This window comes from Tupaia chinensis, unplaced genomic scaffold (assembly GCF_000334495.1).
Source record: "Tupaia chinensis unplaced genomic scaffold, TupChi_1.0 Scaffold145304_1, whole genome shotgun sequence".
Classification (NCBI taxonomy): domain Eukaryota; kingdom Metazoa; phylum Chordata; class Mammalia; order Scandentia; family Tupaiidae; genus Tupaia; species Tupaia belangeri.
The window spans coordinates 491,215-499,492 of record NW_006205165.1 but is presented as its reverse complement, the minus strand read 5'-3'; the positions used below and the strand labels follow the sequence as shown (position 1 = coordinate 499,492).

Genomic DNA, 8,278 nt, shown 5'->3' with positions numbered 1-8,278 from the left:
CCCACTCCATCTGCTGGTCCCAGATAATTTTTTAAAAATAATTATTTTATTGAACTGTATTTATTCATTTATTCATTTATTTATTTTAATTTGACCAGAGAGGGACAGAGAGAGAGAGAGAAAGAGAAGGCAAGTAGCTAAGTCCGGGACTTGAACTGCAGTCGTCCATGTGGGAGTCCAGAGTCCTTAGCCACCACACCACCTGCTGGCCCCAATTTTTTTTCTGGTGCTATTCATGTGCACACGGAAGTAGAAGCTGTAACCAGGCTCTTCATATCATGTATTTGCATGTGATGCCCAATCTTTATATGTTGTCCAATTTCTTTAAAATAAAAGGAGTGACTCATTACAGGGCCATGTAGATGAGGAAACTCCGTATGGAGGACATCACATCTTTGTGCATCTTCCATTTCATCTCCTCCAAGTCCAGTTTCGGTGCAAGGCCCTCGATTTGGGACACTCCAGCTCTGCTTCACCAGCTCCAACTAATTCTTTTTTAAACAAATTATTTTAAATTTTTATTTATCATTATTATTATTTAAGTTTACTGGAACAGAGTGAGACTGAGAGAGAGAGAGAGAATGAGAGAGAAAGTGAGAAAGCAAGCTGCAAGATCTGAGACTCAAACTATGGTAGGCCATGTGGAAATCTAACCTCTTAACCATCACAACACCTGCTGCTCACCCCAGATAATTCTTAAAAAATTTCTTTTTCAGGAGGGTCAGCAGATGGCATAGAGGTTGCTGGACCACCACATGGCCTGGTTTGAGTCTCTGACCCAGAGGCTTGAAACTCACGCTGGTTCATGTGTACGTGTGTCCAGGATCCTGAGAGGAAATTGGAGGAGAAGAGACTGTGGCATGACCATCCCCCCTGGGGGGATGAGTTCTCACTTTCCTTCTCACTATCTCTCTCTCTCTCTGGCGGACACACACGCTCTAACTGGAAAGTGAGATATCACCCCCTGGAGGGATGACCACAGGGCAGTCCCTTCTCCAATCTCCTATCGGGATCTCCAATCTCCTGTTGGGATTTCAGGCCTGCACACACGCACCCGGTGTGATTTTCAAGCCACTGGGTCTGGGACTCAAACCGCACAGTTGGCCATGTGGTTCAAACTCCATGCCACCTGCTGATCCTTTTCTGCCATTTTTAAGTTACTTTTTTTTTTTCTTCCTCCCTGATTCAGCATTTTTTAGGTTGGTATAAATCTTCGACTATTCTATGGAGTTTTGACAAGGTTGGTTCTGACAGTTTCTGCTTGTTTTTTGAGGTTTCTGCAGAGGGACAGGCATTCGTTGCTGTCTACTCTGCCATTTTTCTGACATAATTCTTTCAACCCTTTTATCATTATTACTTTCCACTTTGTCCTTGGTAATTATCTTTACTCTGAAATGTATTTCACTTCTTTTCAAGTTCACCAATCTTTCCTTCTGAAGTATCAAATCTGGTGTTAGTTTCATTTAGAAACTAACTTTTTTTTTCTTTTTTGGTTCTGCTATAGGGCATGGGTGTTCACCAGAGAGATGGAAAGTAAGAAATCATCTCCCGGGGGATGGCCATGGCGTAATCTCCTCTCTTCAATTCTTCTCTTGGAATTTTGGGCACACACATGCAAGTGCCCAGCCTGAGTTTTGAGCCACTAAGTCCAAGATTCAAACGAAGGTCGGCCATGTGGGATCCAGTGCCTCAGCCACCACGCCACCTGCTGGTCCCCAAAGCAGCATTTTTTATCTCGTTTATAGGAAACTTAATCTAGGTCTTTTAAAATAGTCTTTTTGGGGCCGGCAAGTGGTGTGGTGACTAAGGGTGCTGGACTCCCACATGGCCGACCATGGTTTGAGTCCTGGACCTGGTGGCTTGCTTTCTCACTTTCCATCTCTCTCACTCTCTCTCATTCTGTACCTCTCTGGTCAAATTAAAAGAAATAAATACAATTAAACTAAATAATTATAAAAAATACTCTTCTTATTTTGCTTACTCTTTTCTCAGCCTTTCTAAATATATGGAGGATATTTATATTAGCGTTTTTTTAAAATTAGAGCGCAAGTGTTCTTGCTCGAGAGATAGAGAGGGAAAGGGTGAAAACATACCCTAATAGCATGTGGTCCTGCTGCAAACCCTTCTCCATTTCTCTATCCTGTCAGGACTTTGGGGATGCAAGCACACGTGGCAGGTCTGGGACTCGAACTGCATGGTTGGCCATGTGGCATTTGACACCCTTAACTGTCAGGCCACAGGCCAACCCTATATTAGCAGTTTCAACATCCTTGTCTACTAAATATATCATCTAGTTCTATTTCTATTTATTATTTTTATCTTTCCATAGACTATATTTTTCCTAAATTTTTGCATAATTATGCATAATTGTATTACTTTTTTTTTTGAGAGGTTTTTGCTATAGGGTGCGTGCGCTCGCCAGAAAGACAGAGAGAGACAGAGACAGAAGGTGAGAAGTCACCCCCCAGGAGGGATGGTCACGCTGCAATCCCTTCTCCTCCATTCTCCTCTCGGGATCTTGGGCACGCACGCTCACGCGCCTGGCGTGAGTTTAAGCTACCAGGTCCAGGACTCGAGCCACAGTTGGCTACGTGGGAATTCAGCGACATAGCCATTACGCTAACTGCTGGCCCCTCATAATTGTATTACTTTTAAAAAATCACTACATAACAAATTAACACAAATTTAGCACCTTAAGATAACACCTATTTATTTATTTATTAAGGTGTTTGCCATAGAGCACGTGTTCTTGCCAGAGAGAAACAGAGAGAGACAGTGAGAGGGAAAGTGAGAAATCACCCTCAAGGAGGATGACCACACTGCTGTCCCTTCTCCTCCATTCCTCTCCTGGGATTTTGGGCACACATACATGCACATATTCGTGCCCAGTATGATTTTCAAGTCACCGGGTCCAGGACTCACACTATGGTTGGCCATGTGGAATTCCAGCGCCATAACCATTAGAAAACCTGCTGGCCCCAACACCTATTTGTTATCTTTATAGTTCCATAGGTCACGAATCCGGGTGGACTTGGTTGGATTCTCTACTTAGGGTCTCATAAGTTTGAAAATGAAGGTGTCGGCTTGACTCTGACCTGGAGGCTCTGGGGAAGAATAAACTTCCAAAATAACTCACTTTATTGGTAGAATTAATTTGTTTGCATCAGGACCAGCAGATGGCATGGTGCTTAAGAAACTGAACTCCTATATGGCTGACCGTGGTTTGTGTCCTGAACCTAGCAGCCTGCTTTCTCGCTTTCCCTTTCTCTCTCTCTTCTCTGTCTCACTCTGATCAAATAAAAAATAATAATAAATAAATGAAATGAAATTAATAATTTCAAAATTTTTTGCTTGCATCTGTAGAACCGAGGCCCCTGTTTTCTTGCTTTTGTGGGATGGGGGTTGGGCCCACGGGCGCCACCCCAAGCCACTCAAACGCCGTCTTAATTTTTTTTTTTTAAGTTTTCTTTCTTTCATGTGAGAGAGAAAGACAGGCACCCCCGAAAGGGCCTCATGCCACACACTCCCGAGGTCTCCCAGCCAGCCAGGATCATGGGCACATGTACCTGGTATATACAAGTCAACTGGGAAACTGAACCTGTAATCTAACTTTGCTTGAACAGTATGTTAGTACTGCTCCACTGAGCTGGCCCAGTCCTCTCTGTCTTCAAGTCAGCAAAGAAATGTTGAATTCATTTCACATTTGGAATCTCTCTGAGTTCTTCCTCTGATATGAGCCAGAAAAAAAAATCTTTCTAGGGACTAGCAGGTGGCGTGGTGGTTAAGGCGCTGGACACTCCCACATGGCTGACCATGGTTTGAGTCCTGGACCTGGTGGCTTGCTTTCTCACTTTCCTCTCTCTCTCTCTGTCTGTGTCTCTCTCTCTCTCAAATTAAAATGAAGGAATGAATGAGTAAATAAATAAATAAATCTAAAAAAAATCTTTCTAATCTTTAAAAAAAATTGGTTGATATAGGGCACATGGCACTTGCCAGAGACAGAGAGTGAGACAGTGAGAAAGCATCCCCAGTGGGGGTGGCCACACTGCAGTCTTTTCTCCTCCAACTCCTCTCAGAATTTGAGGTATGCATATACACACACTGTGTTTTTCAAGCCACGGGTCCAGGAATTGAACTGCATAGTCAGCTTTGTGGGATCTAGCTGTCTTAACCTCCATGCCATCTGCTGGCCCCAAAACTGTCTGCTGTTAAGGCCTCAATATATAAGATAGGGCCCACAAGGATAATCTCTTTTTTGAGTAACTAAAAGCCAACTGATTACTAACCTTTTTTTTCCCCAGAGGTTTTTACCTTAAGGTGCATGTGCTCACTGGAGAGAGAGAGACAGAGACAGTGAAAGAGAAAGTAAGAAATCATCCCTCAGGGGGGATAGTCAGACCACAATCTCTTTTCCATTCTCCTCCTGGGATTTTGGGTATTCATGTACACATGGCCAGCATAAGTTTTTTTTTTTTTTAATAATTAATTCTTTTAGAATTATTTTATTTAACTTCATTTATTATTATTATTTTTTAATTTGACCAGAGAGACACATAGAGAGAGACAGAGGGAAAGTGAGAAAGCAAACCACCAGGTCCAAGATGCAAACCATGGTTGGCCATGTGGGAATCCAGTGCCTCAACCACCATGCCACCTACTGGCCCCTCAGTTTGAGTTTTAACCCACTCGATCCAAGACTCGAACCATGGTCAGCCATGTAGAAGTCCAGCGACGTAATCGCTACAACATCTGCTGGCCCCTGGATTACTAATCTTTTTTTTTTTTTTTAAGAGATTTTTGCTATAAGGCATATGTGCTTGCCAGAGAGACAGAAAGTGAGAAATCACCCCTACCCCCTAGCCCCAGGAATGGCCATGCCACAATCCCTTCTCCTTCATTCTCCTTTCAGGATCTTGGGCAAACATGTACATGTGCCTGGGTCTGAGACTCAAATCATGGTCGACTACATGATATAACCATTATGGCATCTCTTGATCCCACTAAACTTATATTCCTCCAAACTGATTTTTCCATGTAACTTAACATAATCATGAGCACATTATCAACTCATTCCCAGTTCATGGAACTAGGGCAGGAAGTCTTGGAGACCAATTTTGGAATATTGTCCAATAACGTTAATATTCAGAGTTGGTGCCAAACATTGTGAATTTTTCTTTTTGAAACTGTGAATTTTAGGGACCAGCAGTTAGCGTAATGGCTATGTCGTTGGACTCCCATGTAGTTGACCACAGTTCGTGTTCCAGACCTGGTGGCTTAAAACTCATGCCGGGCGCGTGTGCGTGTGTGCCCAAGATCCTGAGAGGAGAATGGAGGAGAAGGGATTGCAGCGTGACCATCCCTCTGGGGGAGGGATTTCTCGCTTTCTATCTCTCTGTCTCTTTTTGTCTGGCGAGCGCACGTGCCCTATAGCAAAAACTTCTCAAAAAAAAAAAAAAAAGAAACTGTGAATTTTATAATATGTTGCATGTGCTATATTTTTGTATTCCTTTAAAGATTATTGGGCCAGCTAGGTGGCACAAGGGTTAAGGTGGCTGGATCCCATGTGGCTGACTTCACAGTTCAAGTCCTGAACCTGGTGGTTTGAAAAACATGCTGGATAAATGTGTGTACATGCCCAAAATCCTGAGAGAAGAATGGCGAAGAAGGGACTGCGGCATGACCATTCCTCTGGGGTATTCTCTCACTTTCTGTTTCTCCCTCTGTCTCTTTGGTGAGTGCATGTATTCTATAGCAAATTTAAATAATGAAATATTATTTTACTGTTGTTATTTAGAGAGATTTTTGCTATAGGGCATGTGCACTCACCTGAGAGATAGAGAGAGACAGAGAGATTAAAAGTGAGAAATCACCCCTCAAGGGTGATGGCCATGCCACAATCCCTTCTCCTCCATCCTCCTCTTGGGCTTTTGGACATACAGGCACATGTGCCCAGTGTGTTTTCCAAGCATCCAGGTCCGGGACTCACACTGCAGAGTTGACTATCCAGCACCTTAACCACTGTGCCACCTGTTGGCCCAAGGCCAAATTTTAAGCTTTGTTAAATTTTGTAGGGTGCAGAATGGCCCTTCAGTTCAAGTCTAATTTGACCCTACTGTTGAGGCAATAGCTTTCTGAGGACTCTAATCAATTTTCCACAATTTAGGAGTTTTTCTTTTTTAAAAAAAATTTTATTTAACTTTATTTATTTAACAAGCCATCAGGTCTGGGACTCGAACTGTGGTCAGTCATGTGGGAGTCCAGCGCCCTTAACCACCACGCCACCAACCAGCCCCCAAGTTAGGAGTTTTTCAACTCTTCCCGGTAAGAACATGGACTATTCATAGCTCCATGTGAGTTCCAACAATTGTTCGGCTCCATTCATATAGTTGCCTCCAGACAAATCAGTATTTGTCTGAATAGTTGAGGAATACCCTCTGCAGATCTTTGTGACTCTCTGTCTCTGTCTCTCCCATGAGCACATGCACCCTATAGCAAAAACTTCAAAAAGATTTTCCAGCATCCATAACTGGGAGAAAATAACTATTCTTTAATACCCATCCTCAGATATTTTATTATAACAGCACAAAGTGGACTAAGACATAGCAGTTTGTTTATTTAACTGCTGGTAGAGGGCCAGCACATGGTATGGTGGTTAAGGTGACTGGATGTCATCTGGCCGACTGCACAGTTCGAGTCCCAGATTCAGCAGCTTGAGAAACATGCTGGGCATATGTGTACGCCTGCTCAAAATCCTGGGAGAAGAGATTGTGGCGTGGCCATTCCCCCATTGGGGTGTGATTTCTCACTTTCCCTCTCTATCCATCGAGTGCACATACCAAATAGCAAAAACTAGAAAAATAATTACTGGTAGTATTCCATTGTATAAATGTTTTGACATTTTTTAAATGGTTGCATAGAACTGCATTGTATAACTGTATCATCATTTATCTGACTGGTTTCCTTTTGACTTACATCTAGAGATAATTTTTTTATAATTATTTATTTAATTTTATTTATTCATTCATTTATTTTAATTTGACCAGAGAGAGACACACACACACACAGAGAAGGAGAGAGAGAGGGAAAGTGAGAAAGCAAGCCACCAGGTCCAGGACTCTAACCGTGGTTGGCCATGTGGGAGTGTCCAGCGCCTTAACCACCATGCCACCTTGTGGTTCCCACGTTTAGACATAATTTTTTTGAGAGGTTTTTGCTATAGGTTGCGTGCGCTCGCCAGAAAGACAGAGAGAGACAGAGAGACAGAAAGTGAGAAATTGAACCCCCGGAGGGACCGCAATCCCTTCTCCTCCATTCTCCTCTTGGGATCTTGGGCACGCACGCACACGTGCCCAGCGTGAGTTTAAGCCACCAGGTCTGGGACTCGAACTGTGGTCAACTACATGACAGTCCAGCAACATAGCCATTATGCCAACCGCTGGTCCCTAGAGATAATTTTTAATCTCTTGCTATGACAAGTAGTTCTGCAAAGAATATCTGTAATGTACATTTGCACAGATATGAGGTATCTTTAGGATAGATTCCTCCACATGGAATGATTGGGGCAAAGGATATGAGTATTTTGAATTTTGATAGTAATTTTTAAACTTTCCTCTAAAGAGAGAGGACCAGCCAACACTCCTACTGACCATGCATAATGGTGCTGTTCCTCTGTTATTCTTTTTTTCTTTTATGCTGGAGGGTATGTTAGTGCATGAGAGAAAGAAAGATGATAGAGAGAGAGCTGGGCATGGTCACACTACAGTCTTTTTTTCTTTCAGTTCTTCACTTGTTGGGATCCTGGGCTTGCATGTGCACCCAGCATGTTTTGCTAGCTGCTGAAGCCAAGATTTGAACACTATTTGTTCACATGGGATCCAACTTTCTCTGCACTGTACCCTAACCACTGCACTATGGGACTAGTCCCTGTTATTTTTAAAGGAGTTGCCTTGATCACTTAATTAGCTAACAGTATGAAAAGATCTTCCTATAGGGGACCAGCAGATGGCGTGGTGGTTAAGGTGCTGGACACTCCCACATGGCCAGCTATGATTTGAGTCCCAGACCTGGTGGCTTGCTTCCTGACTTCCTCGCCCTTTGTGTGTGTCTCTCTCTGTCAAATTAAAAATAAATGAATAAATAAATAAAATTAAATAAATACTAAAAAAAATCTTTCTATAAAGCTTTTCTTTGTATCAGACCACAGGATCACCCCCCAGGGGGGATGGTCACGCCGCAATCCCTTCTCCTCCATTCTCCTCTCGGGATCTTGGGCACGCAC

General features: G+C 42.9%; 1 pseudogene; it reads right to left on the bottom strand.

Annotated features, from left to right (window-relative positions):
* Positions 1-304: 304 nt before the first annotated feature.
* Positions 305-8,278, bottom strand: part of LOC102493257 (mitochondrial import receptor subunit TOM5 homolog pseudogene) — a 23,673-nt pseudogene continuing 15,699 nt past the window's right edge.